Raw genomic sequence first — 13203 nt, 5'->3', positions numbered from 1 at the left:
AAAAGAGACAACAGGAGGGGAAGGGAGAGGCAGAGGGCAGAGAAGGAAGAGTAAAAAAAGAAAGAAGGGAGGAAGGGAGGAAAAATGCAAACCAGGGGGATTTGCCGACAAGTTCGCTTCTCTGAGGAGGCCGTTCTCCGCATCAGTTTGCACCAGCTAATTCCGAGTAGCAGGTGTTCTGAGCAGCGTTGTGGTATTGAAATTGGACTTGGGCGGTGCACACTCCCCGAAGCCCTGACTCTCTGCCCATCTGCTTCCCCGAGAGGGGCTTGGAGGGCACAAACAACAGGGGCCAGAGCTGCCCGGGGCCCAGGGGCAGGGCTGTGCCTGCAGCCCCAGCCTGTGGACGTGGCGGGGAGCCGGGGGGGGGGGGGGGGNGGGGGGGGGGGGGGGGGGGGGTTGAGGGGCGGGTTTATGAGCCCGACTTTCACGAACGGCTAATGGTCCCTTGCAGATTCTCCTAATGTCAAAAATAGCCCATCCCAGTGGTGCTCACGTGTGCTGGTCTGGGATGACTCGGTGGGGAAGGACAGGTAATCCGTCCTAAATCTCCTGAACCAGAATGGAGGGAGTGGCGGTGCCTGTGTTTTCAATAGGCTGAACACAGTGGCTTTTAAAGTCCTTCCTCAGAGTCACCTTCTGCAAGCTCCTTGTTGTCCCCATGGGGACACTGAGGCTGCTCTTTCTTTTGCAAAATGGGGATCAGCTTCCAGTGGCTTCTGGGACAGGGACATTTTGACATCTGACCCTGAGGCCAGTGAAGGCACTGAAGGGTGCTGGGGGCCAGGGACGTGTGAGGGACGCTGTCCTTCCTCAAGACTCCAAAGGAGCCCCAACTTCCATGGGTGCAGGGACCCGCTCGACTCCTCAAGGGCCCAGCAGGTACCCTCGCCTGCGCACACCTGCACCGTGCATGCTGGGAGACAGCAAGGTTCGCCGAGAAAAGATATTAATAGATGGATGGCTGGAATGAAAGAAGGCGGGAGGAGAGAACAGATAAAACTTGTTTCGTGATAAAACAACAAGTCTAGACAATGCTGGTTCTCATCCAATAGTCGTTCTGGAGTAAGTCTCTGCCTCTCTGAGCCTCACACTGGTTACCCATGAAGTCAAAGGGCTGAGTGAAGCTTGGAGCCCAGGGTCCCTCGGTCAGAGAGTGTCCCGGGCAGTTGGCACAGAGGGAGGGCCCTCTGGGCCGCACGCACCACGCCTGCGTCGTGGGGGTGGTGTGGAAATAAGTTCCATGTGCCATGGGGGTGGAATAAGAACGGAATTTGAGGGGGAAAGAATCCCCTTCTAAAGAAAGTGGAGAGAGTAGGGCTGGGGGAGGGCACGGCTAGCCTTGGGCTGGAGGCGTTTTAAGTGGATGTGCACACGGACAATGGGTGGGGGGCGGGTGGGGGGAGTGTCAGAGAGCCCCGGGAGCCAAGAAATAAAGAAGTCCTGGACTATGACCCAAAGTATCCGCCAACTCTCCAAGGGCCCACCCTGACAGAACTGGATGAACAAATGAACAGAGGAGGAGGGACAAAACTCCTGTGCAGAGGAATTTCAAATGATTGACGCAAACACTGTCTCTCCAAGGAGGCGGAGCAGAGCTTGCCAGTCCTTCGCCGGGAGCTCCATGCAGTGACTTTCAAAGAGCAAAGCACAGAAAGTTAGTTTGACAGGCGGCTTTCTGAAGGAGAAGACTGGCGAACATGACTTTGGCCAGGGTTTCACACCAACAGTCACAGCGACGTCAAGTTGACATAACACATAATGTGACAGAAACGACTCTTCACCTCTGAGGCCATCGTCCCCCAAATCCATACGACCAGTGCAATCATGACGAGAACGTGCGACAAGTCCCAGCTGGGGGCCCTCTCTAGAACATCTGACTGGCGCTCCTCCAAACCGTCCAAAAACCAGGAAACCCTGAGAAGCCGCATTCAAAGTCCAGAGGAACCTAAGGGCCTAAGGAGACGGGACGACAGAGGCGACATGTGACCCTGGAGCGTGAAAGGCTATTAAGCTGATAACTAAGGAAATCTTCGAGCAACGCGGGTTGTAGCCAGGAACGTCGGCATGTTGGGTGTGACGGGGCAGCACACAGGGGAAGGCAGTGATCACGGGGAGGCTGGGGTTGGGGACCGTGCACGCACTGGGGACGGTGTCCTCACATCTTGTATCCACCTAGATCTGTCCTAAGACTAAAAATTGCGTGACAACAGCAGCCATGGAAGGAGGAGAGGGGTCACTCCAGCCATGTGCCCCACGTGGTGTCCACAAGTGCTACGGGAGCCATGTTTGCTTGCTGCCCTGCTCCCGGCTTGGGTCGTTAATCACACATAATGAACAGGTTCAAACTTAGCCCCGGCAACTGGTAACAGCTGGTCCCCCAATTCCCAGCACCCATAACGCACAATCTATTCTGACAGGCTGCTCCTGAAAACCCCGGTGGGGAGACACAGAAGGTCTGCCAGCTCTTGGAAGGCGATCCTCTGGACCCCACCACCGCCATCCCGCAGGGCCTGTCTGGGAGCTGGGAACCTGGGTCTACACCCCAGCTCTAGCCACCGAAGCCTGACGGGATCCTCTTGCCCCCATTCCCCAGTGGGTAGAGCACAGCCACCTGTGCCAGAGCAAGGGACATGGGCACGGATGCTGGCCAAGCACAATGGTCAGGCCAGCAATGACGGGCTCTGCCCTCTGTCAAAGACGCACCAGTCCACTCCTGTGGGTCAGAGGTTCCGTCTCAGGCTAAGGGCTGGTGCTGACACTGGACCATGAGTGGCCGACAGGACAGCTGGGCTGAAGATGGGGGGCTGGGGGCTCCAAGTTAGGGCTCAGAGAGACTCAACTTGGGTCAGGGTTCTGTCCCCAAAAGGCTAAAGGTCCTTGAGAAATTTACCTCATCTCTCCGGGCCTTAGTTTCTCCGTCTGTACAAAAAAGGGGAATGGATTTTAAAAATCGGAAGAGGAGCACAGGCACCCCCCTACCTCGTGGTAAAGGATAAATCTGATAGTGTGCACGTCAGAACTCTGATCCACAATGACACGTCTAGGAATCTGTCCACAGGCGCTCCACACGTCTCAAAGATGTACAAAGCAAAGATCTTCCCAGCTACGCTGTTTTCAGTTGGGAAAAACTGAAAACAGCCTACACGATGACCAGCAGGTGGTTGGCGAGACAGACTGTGACTTCTGTCCTGTGGCAAGTCGTGTGGCCACTCATCAGTGGAGCGGGCCTTGGTGCTCAGCAAGGAAGGGACACACCACACAGTGTCCAGTGAAGAAAGCAAGTCAGGAAACCATGCAAACTCTAGTTCTGTTCACACAAAGGAAGGGGAGTGTGTAGCTGTTCACACACATGTATAAACGCACCAACAGTTGGCCAGAGGGCTGTGCACACAGCTTCTAGGAGAGAGGCATTGGAAGGGAGGGAGAAGGGGGTGAAAAAAAGACAGTTAACCCTGGCTGTGGTAGCTCGGTGAATTGGGCCTGCAAATCAGAGGGCTGCTGGTTCGATTCCCAGTCTAGGGCACGTGCGGGCACGTGAAAAGCAACCGCACGTTGATGTTTCTAACCCTCTCTTTCTCCTTCCCTTTTCCTCTCTCTAAAAATAAATAAAATCTTTTTTAAAAAAAGACATTAAATAGCTATAGTAAAGCACAAAACAGTTGAGATCATTGATTTTCAATGAAATAAAAACAAAAGTATCTAGATTTATTGCTCAAACGTTGTTTTCAAAAGTTAAAGAGTTCGATGTAAAAATTGAATCAGAGAGAAGCAGCCAAAAATGAAGCATTTGTGACTTCTGGAGAGCAGTGAGTTTTTTCTAAACTCAGAGGTGCTGGGAGAAATCGCGAAGGGAGAGGCTGACAAATTCCACTGCAGAGCCACTGGAAGCTTCTGCATAAAATTCCCTGCAACTAGAGAAAAGCATGGGCTGGATGGAAGTCACGCGCTGTGTCGTTTGCGCAATAAGTGGGAAGTTCCTGGAATCCAGGCGCAAGCCAAACTGACAAATAGATGAATTAGGGTTGATTTGCATGAGAAAAGCATTCTCCCTGTGCTTCTTTTGAATGGGAAAATACTGGAGCATTTAAACTGTAATTCAATCTTTTCCAAAATTCCTCTTCCCTAGACTTTCTAGCTCCAGCCACGGCATAACCGAAGAGCCAACTCAGCTGTCTTGGCTCCCGAGGTGGAATGCCTGGTCACCCACCGTGGGCGTTAAATGCTGGCTGTGGACAGGGTGAGCCTCCAGGGTGCCGTTCGCAGGGTCCTAGGTGTGCCCACAGCACGGTGACTGCCCTGGGCAGTGCCAGGTGGGGCGAGGACGCAGGGTGCGGGCCTGGGGTGATCACTCAGTTTCTCTGAGCTTTGCTTTCCTCACCGCCTCTGTCCTGCCTTCTCGGATGAGCCAGGGAGTTAGTACAGGGATGGAGACTTTGCAAAGCACCAGGTTCTGTTTCCCTGATGTCCACCCAGGATCTGACACTCCATTGTAGCCCACAGTAGTCCTTCTGTCTGATGTTGAAGGATACACATGCGTGTGTTCAGGTGCGAGGCAGTAGTGTGGGGCGGGGGTTGGGGAGGTAGAGGCTGCCCCTGCCTGTTGTTCAGAGCGAACATGGCAATCATTCTCTCACTCTCCTTCTATTCCTGGTGTCTGCCCCAAGCCTGAGCCAGGCACAGGGGCCCAGAAGGCTCAGATGGGGTTGCTTATCCTCAAAGGGTCAAGTCAGAGAGGGCTTCTTGGGGGAGGTGACTCTTCCAGCAGGTGACACAAAGCCCAGGGTGGAGTAAGACAGAAGGTGAGTGCCCTTCCCCCTGCTGCCCTCTGGTCCTGAGTGGGGCCCAAGTGGCTGGTGAGTGGGCCTCAGGAGGGAGGTGACCTGCTGGTTCTGAATAAGACTGCACTTCCCCCAGGGACAGCCAGGGCTCAGCACAAGGCTTCCAGGAGTGACCCTTGCAGCGCCTGCCCAGATCGCCCCACCCTGAATTTCCGCACTGCACCCCGACTCTGCCGAAGGGGTGGATTGGCTGCGAGAGGTGGTGGCCGCCTGCCTCCAGGTGCTCCCTCTGCACCTCAAGCCCTCCGGTCGCGTTGACAGCAGGGAAGCGGGGGCACCAGGCTCAGAATGGGACGGAGGCAAAATGGAGGCACACCTGGGGGTGGGGAGGAGGGCAGAGGTGCCCTGCTCTGTGAGCGGTGAGGCTGGCAGTGACACTTTGGGGTGTCTGCCCGCCTTCAGACCCCCTCCCTAACACAGAGACTTCTGCTCTGCAGGAGGCAGGCACCTCCCCTGTGTGCCAGAGACAGACGTCACCAGATTGCTGAAATGAGCAGCGGATAAAAATACGACTCCAGTCTCCTGAGCCGTCCCTTTCGGCTGCTTTGCAGACAGCCTGCACCGCCAGCCCTGACTTGGAGGCAGGGCCTCGCCGAAGCTCGCTCTGCCCTCTGGTGGTCGGTCCCCTGCCAAGACACCGGCTTCCCACCTTTGGACACGACAGCAGTTTGGCAGAAAACCCAAGGTAAGTGAGCATTTGAAAAACAAACACATTCTTTCTCACCTTCTGGGCTCCTTGATTTAATGTCTAACGAAGAAACGCATTTCACCCCCTCTCCTGACTCAGGTTAGGATCTCTGACTTCAACGAAACAACACGTTTTCTCATAAAGATGAACTCCGCAGACAGAGAAGTGGTTTTGTCATTAAGCTGTAGAGACAAGAAAGGCTTAGAAAATCAGAGAAACTCCAAGCTGGCATACGTGTCTGTCCTGTGCTCTGCTCTTTAGGGAATGGGAGCTGTAAGGAGAACGGGCTGCCTGGGTTCAAGTCCCTGCCCCACCTGCTTCCAGCCATGTGACCTCAGCGAGCCATTTAAGCTCTCCATGCTCATGTCTGCATCTGGAAACGACGACCCGTAGGATCACTGTGAGGGTCAGAGGGGCTCTGTGTACAAAGGCACTTTGACGCCTGCTACACTGTGCTCTCTACGTGAGGAGATTACTGTTACTGCTATTTTTTAGGGCACAAGAGCTCAGGCCGATCCAACCACTCATGCTACGGATGAGGAGTGTGGCCAATGTCGGTCATTTTTAGCCACGAGTTTCCCAGCCCCTTCCCTGTTGGGGGCTGGTCCCTTTCTGCTACGGGAATAGGAGGGTGCAGATGTCATTGCCCCCTGTCCTTTCCCGGATGGGCCATGGCCACGTGACCCCCATCCAGGACAGGACCAGTGGGGAGGGGGCACACAGGGACAGGGACAGTGGAAGATAAGCCATGGCAGCAGTGACGGAGGGGGTGTCCTTCAGCAAGGCCCGTGGATAGTTAGTTCCCAGAGGTGTCCCATATGCTGGAGGTGACCTTGCCCGGTCCTGGGCTGTCAACCGCCCCCACCCCCGTTTCTTGTTTTGCCCAGCTCTCTGCCTCCCTCTGAATTCTGTGAGCTGGATTCAGTTATAGTCACTACTGTCATTTATATCCAAGAATCCTAACTGGCCTAGAGACACTGGAGCCCAGAGAGGGTGACAAACTCTCTGGGTCACATAGCAATTCCTTGGCTGGCAGAGCCGGGCTCCTCCTCCTTGGGCTGCCTGCCCTGGTCTTCCATGCACCCCCAACCCCCACTCGTGGGGCAGCTGTGCTGGTTGGTCCTTCTCGGCTTGCCACACCCAGGCTCAGGGACCCAGGTGGGCTGTTAAGAGCCACAGCGTGTTGGAAGAAGTACTGACAAATTTTCAGTGGCTGAAGGACCTAAGAAAACAACAAACCAGTCCACACACAGGCCCTTAGTTTCTTGGGCTGTGACAAACCTTCCCCCTTGTTACAGGACCCTCAGCCAAGGCCATGAGCCTGCGTTTACGGCTCACGGGCCCCACCCAGTGGCTGACTTGCTGACTGCAGAGGCCTGGAGGCCTTGACCGCCTTCCTAAAGGAGAGGCAGGGGCCCTACTAAGGAGAGGGGCAGGGCGGGAGGGACTGTGCCTTGTCTTCTGTCCCCTGATATTCTACGGATCCAGCACAGAGGCCCCATGTGCCCCGAGCCCAACGACACAGACACGGCTCACCTCCACGGCAGCTCCCAGGCCGCCAAGACGGACGCACGTGGGCCCAGACACATCTGCGTCCGCACATGCACTTGTGCACGTGTGACCGCACACATGTGCACACACACACAGCAAACAGTTTAGTCAACACAATTAGCAGAGTGGTCATGGAGGGTTTTTTTTTTCAACTGCTCTGGGAGAGAGCAGACCAGACAATACCAAACTCTGGGGTCGTACAGATGAGATGTAAATGCTCCGCTTCCTCACGGTGTAACCCTGCACGATTCCTTTGAGGCCCGAGCCTCAGTTTCCCCCTCTGTCAAGGGGGCTAGGGCAGCATCTACTCGGCAGGGCACCATGCTCAGGACCTGGTACAGAGGGAGACCCCCCAGGCCAGGTCCTGCTCTCAAGTTTAACACGGCACAACAAGGCAAACCCCTAAATGCTCCTGAGGAGCCAGATCCTGAGGCCGCCGTGCTGAGTGGAACACCGTCCTCCACCCCAGGGAGGCTTCAGCTCTGCAGGAAAGATGGGCACAGACAATCGCAGGTCGCATGAGTCCAGACAGGAGATGGAGTTCAAGGTGCCATGGGGCAGGGAGAAGAGAGAGACTTAAGCTAGGGGATCACGGGTCGGGGAAGGTCAAAGAAAGATGAGAAAAAATGAAGAGGAATCAGAGATAGATAGATAGATAGATGATAAGATATATATATAGAGAGAGTGTGTGTGTGTGTGTGTGTGTTTGGGGCGAGGGCTGGACACTCCGGTTGGAGGGATTCCAAGAGGATCAAGGACCACAGAGTCTGTATGGAAACTTCAGGAAACGTGATCTCACTCAAGGGTGAAGTTCAAGGAGAACAGAGTGGCTGAGTTGAGGCTGGAGGGTCCGGCAGGTAGAGCTGGGGGTGACAGGGACCCTGGGAAGGGAGGGTGGCTTTGACCAGAGCAGAGATGTGGGCAGGGAGGCGCGTGGATGGACTCAGAAACCCCGCCAGGCTGGGGTGAGGACTTAGGGAAGGAAGGTTCAAGGCCAACTCCATTTCCTGAATTGCGTGACTGGCGGCTGGAGGCCATGTCCTGACCTCCAGGACATGGAGGTCAGAAAGCACAGGAGGGAAGCCAGGTCTCAGGGGCACGAAGTGGGGTCAGAAAAGCTTGTGTCTTCGGCCAGGAGACTTGGGTTACCGTGGACGGGCGGATGAACCCCTGCTGCTGAGAGAAGAGGAGGGGGAGGAGTAAGTGCTCGGGGGCCCAGGCCCAGGAGCGCGTCCTGTGAGGTCAGAGAGGGCTGTGCTTGTCCATCCCCCACGGGGAAGGCCACTGAGAAGGAAAAGGTCAAAGTCGGGGGACGGGGCTTCTGCATGAAGTCACGTTCCAGAGGAGGTGGGCGCACCCTGAGCCCCCTCTGAGGACACCCCTCCCCCCCACCCCCAATCCAGGGGGGCAGGAGCGGTGACAGCCAGAAAGTGTCTGTACGCTGGTTTTACATGCAGTGGTCAAGACAGTGGTGACAGCGGTACCGGTCCCTTTTCCCTCTCAGCATCCCAAACCCTTCCCGCCCTGCAGAAATAGAAGGGGCCCGCCAGGTATGTCCATGTGACCCCAGCTCTCAGGCGTCCTTCGTAAACTCTCTGAGCTGCAGTGACACGGGTGAAGACAGGCCTGCCCTTGACGGTGTGAGCTTGTGACGCAGATCGACTACAACAGGAGGAAACCCGGACACACCAGGTCTGTTCTCACCAGATGCCGGCAATTAGTGCTGCTGTATCTCAGCACCTCCTCGCTGGCTGGGTCCCTGTGTGCCTGGGTTGCGTCATCGAGCCATCCTGGGACCCGATCCAGAGAATCAGGGGACCCAGTCACTGTCCGGCGATGAATGCTCTGGGAACTTCTGGACAGAGACTCGCTGGTTACTAGTATTTTGATGCAGGTCCCGTTGTGGGGAGTAGCCGGGCCCAGGAGAGGAAAGGAAGTTGCTTTGGACTCCAAACAGTAATCTGTATTTTCTGGTGGAATGATATATATTCATTACAAATTTTTTTATCCTCATCTGAGGACCTGCCCATTGATTTGAGAGAGAGGGAGAGGGAGAAACCTTGATGTAAGAGAGAAACATCCATCGGTTGCCTCTCATACATACGCTGACCAGGGATCGAACCAGCAACCCCTTCGGTGTACAGGATGACACTCCAACGAACTGAGCTGCAAGGCCTGGGCTCACCAGGAAATTGTAAAGAAGATTAAAGCAACATCCAAGTCCAGGAAGTAGCTGACTGTGGGAGGCAGAGCCTCAACCCCCGAAGATGTCCAGAGCCTCTGCCCCCGAAACCAACGACTGTGTAGCTTGCCCGGGAAAGGGGGGCCTTGCAGGCGTGATTAGATTAATGTCCCCAGGGGAGGCAGGACACTGGGTTAGCTGGGTGGGTCCTTCCAAGGGGAGAGCCCTTCCTCACCAGGTCGGAGAGGTGAGGCGGACGTTCCATTCACCTTCTAGAAGCACGACTCCATATGGGGGGGGCTCCTCCGTCTCCACATCTCCCTCATCTCTAAGTTCCCGTTTGTCCCTGGTGTTTTCCCACTGTCCTGGGGCCAGTGCTCCCATGGGACACGGGTTGCGACTCTCTTTTCTGCCCTCCCACGTGGCTCTCAGCACATCACAGGCTGGGAGGGGGCACTGCAGGGACCTGGGAGAGTGTACAGCCCCAGTCTCGATGTGTGGGGAACACTGTCACTGGAGTTTCAGTTTCTTTCTGCCGCCGCTGTGTCCCCTCAGCTTTCCAAGTGCAGACGCTGCGCTGTGCTTCAGGGACCACTCCCTCCTGCCCCCTTGCCCCTCACCCAGGGGCTCACTCTCAGTCGACAACAATGAGGCATCGGCTGGGTCGGTCTCTCCTGTCTGCTTGTTCCGGGTCTCCACTGCTGCGTAACAAACTCGGTGGCAGCATCAGTGGCTTAAAAGAACCACTGTTTTATCTCATCTCGTGGTTTTGTGGATCAGACATTCGGGGTGGGGACTTGGCTAGGTGCTTCCTTGGTCCCAGGTGGCATTAACTGGAATCACTCAGTGACGTTCAGGCTAGCCTGGTCTTGGAAGGTTCAAGATGGCTCCACATGCCTGGTGGCTTTGTGGGGGCGACTGCAAGGTTGAGCTCACTGGTGCTCCCCTCTGTCCGACAGGTCTTCCCAGCGGAGCAGGCGCACTTCCTACATGATGACTTTGGGCTCCAAGAGACGCTCGGCAGGGACTTGGAAAAGTCTTTTGGCTGAAACTGGCACCAGCACCACTTCGGCTCCCCCATCTCGAAGCCCACCTGTCAACAGGAGGGGTGGCTGAGAGCGCCAGGCCCTCAGTCTGTGCTGCCGCCACCCCAGAGAAGCGTGTTTCTGCTTTTCGAGCTTTGCTGGCTCAGCCACTGGGCAAGCAGTGTGAGCAGACCAGGGTGGCTGTGTTCCCATAAAACTTCACCCATAAAAGTGGGCAGTGGCCTCAGGCCACTGCAGGTCAACCCCTGTTCTGTGGGGATAAGGTGGGTGTCTTAGGGCTCCTTTCCAATTTTTCCTGTCACCTCCAAATCTTATTCCCATCAACAGATCATTCGAGAGGCCTTGACACTTTTGCTTGGGGACTCCGTGCCCTCCCTTGCCTTGGCCAGGCTCTCTGGCTGACAGTCACTCACATGTCACATGCAAGGCAAGCTTCTCCGGCCACACCCCACCCAGCCCATGGGACCCCATGTGTCCCAGCTCCCCTATGCCAATCCCACCTGTCACCTGGCCACCTCCCCCAGCTTCCCTCTGGTCCTGTGAGATTCCCTGTGGCAGGGGTGTCCGCTGCTGAGTCCCGTGTTCAGCACAGTGACAGGCAGACAAAGCCACCCAAGGAATAATGGCGAAGGGCAAAACTATGACTTGCACAGACATTTAGAGCTGCAAGAGCTCATTTCTCAGTGACGTGTCCCTCACAAATTACCTAATTTTAAAGTACAGTCTGGAAGGCAGATGTAGCAGACAGAGGTCTTTGAAAGCTGATCAACTCATCGCCTGCTTACAAAGCAGGTAAACTTAGTCCTTTTAAAATGCACATGGATTGCCTTTGGGCTTCCCAACAGCCTCTCTTCCTCAGGGGTGTCCCCCACATTTCATGCCACTTGGGAATTCCCAGTATAGGGACCCAGCCCTCCACAGGGTAAGCGTGAGACCAAGCTGGGCCAAGAAAGCAGACTCTCTCCCAGGACTGGTAGTTTGGACAGAGAATGGAAACTTCACAAGGATGGAAACTTTGTGTTTTTGTGAGTTTTTTTAAAGGATTTTATTTATTTATTTTTAGAAAGAGGGGAAGGGAGGGAGAAAGAGAGGGAGAGAAACATCAATATGTGGTTGCTTCTCACATGCCCCCTACTGGGGACCTGGCCCACAACCCAGGCTTGTGCTCTGACTGGGAATCGAACCAGTGACCCTTTAGTTTGCAGGCTGGCATTCAATCCACTGAGCCACGCCAGCCAGAGTGGATGGAAACTTTTTGGGTGGTGGGAACTGGTTCATCCCAGTGGCCCAACCTCAGCAACGCTCTTCAGTGGTTCCCAATGCTTGTGGCACCGATGCGCACCAATGCTCTGTCCTGCCCCACACCACTGCCTCCCCCAACACTGCCTTCCTGGGACTACATTTCCCAGGCTCCCTTGCACTTCAGTCTGGCCAGTGTGATATGCGTGGAAGTGATGTGTGCTCCTTCCAATGCTACCACACTCCAGTCCTCAGTCCTCACTCTGGGTCTCATCTAATGGTTGAGTGGAGAGGTTTCCATGGACTCGGAGCATGAAGGAGCCAAGGGCGGAGGGGACCGGGGTCTCTGAGTAAGGGCACAGAGCAAGGACCCCAGCCTCCACCACCACCACCACCGCCTCCTACTCAACTGCTTGAAGCCCCTGAAATATTGGGGTGCTTATTACAGCAACCACTCCACCTTCATTAACACCGGCCCTGCCCACTTCTGAGCCTCCGGCCTTCCCATACACTCAACCCAATAATATTCTTTTCTACCCAATGTTTCCTACCCAGGGCCGTGGTCTCCTGTTTGCCATCAGAGAAACCAGAGGAGAGGGGCTAGGGGTGGCTGTGGAGACCATTTCCCGAAACTCGGGTCCAGAGAGGGAAGTTAAATAGCCCTAAATCACGGCGACGTGAATGGCAGACCTGAGCTGGGAGCCCAGACCCCCGGCTCCTCCGCTGAGCCCCCGCCCGTCACCCTGGGACATATCTTGCCCAGGACATAAATCTGGATTCCTGTGGCGGCAGGGAAATGCACAGAGGCACCTGCAGGCATCGATTTTGCCCAGAGGACCCGGCGCCTGCTCTGGGGGCTCCGAGCGAGGATCGATGGGGGTCCGGGGCCCTGGCTGTAAATCACAGCAAAGAGAATAAGGCAGGCCTGTGGCCCGGCAGTAAATCCCACTCCAGCCGGCAGCCTGGCTTTTCTCCTGTTCTCATGGGCCTGCCTTGTAGATCAGACAGTGTCTAGGAGAGGGACCATGCCTCACCTCATCTATTTCCACTCGGAACTTTTAAAACACCTTTTAATTTTAAAATAATTTCAGATTCAGAGGACAGCTGCAAAGATAGCACACAGAGGTCCCCTCTGCCCTCACCCAACTTCCGTTAACATTCACGTCTTACCCCTGAGCAGAGTTATTGAAAGTAGGAAACTAGCCCTGATCAGTGTGGCTCAGTGAGTTGGGTGTTTTCCTGCAAACCAAAAGGTCATGGGGTTGAGTCCCAGTCAGGGCACATGCCTGGGTTTCGGGTTTGGTCCCCAAGTCGGGGCACACGAGAGAGGCAACTGATCGATGTTTCTCTCCCTCTCTTTCTCCCTTCCTGCCCCTCTCTCTGGAATCCAAGGAAGAAAAATATTTTTTTTTAACTAAGAAATTACCGTTGGCGCTATTGACCACACTCTCGTTTGGATTTCCCCGATTCTCCCACGGATGCCCCTCTTCCGTCTCAGCCCAGCCCAGCCCAGCACGGGAGGAGGAACCCGCTGTGGCTCCACGGTCCTGCCTGGTGACTGCAGAGTGTCCCTGGGTTTGGGCATGTCCGGCGTTTTCTCACGACTGCAGCGATTGTGGTCCGGTGAAGAACACGGGAAGGGACGATGCCCTCGCC

The sequence above is a fragment of the Sturnira hondurensis genome, unplaced genomic scaffold (genome assembly GCF_014824575.4).
Source record: "Sturnira hondurensis isolate 20B ecotype Veracruz unplaced genomic scaffold, ASM1482457v3 Scaffold0007208, whole genome shotgun sequence".
NCBI classification, from domain to species: domain Eukaryota; kingdom Metazoa; phylum Chordata; class Mammalia; order Chiroptera; family Phyllostomidae; genus Sturnira; species Sturnira hondurensis.
The sequence above is the reverse complement of the archived record's forward strand: the minus strand, read 5'-3'. Positions refer to the sequence as shown.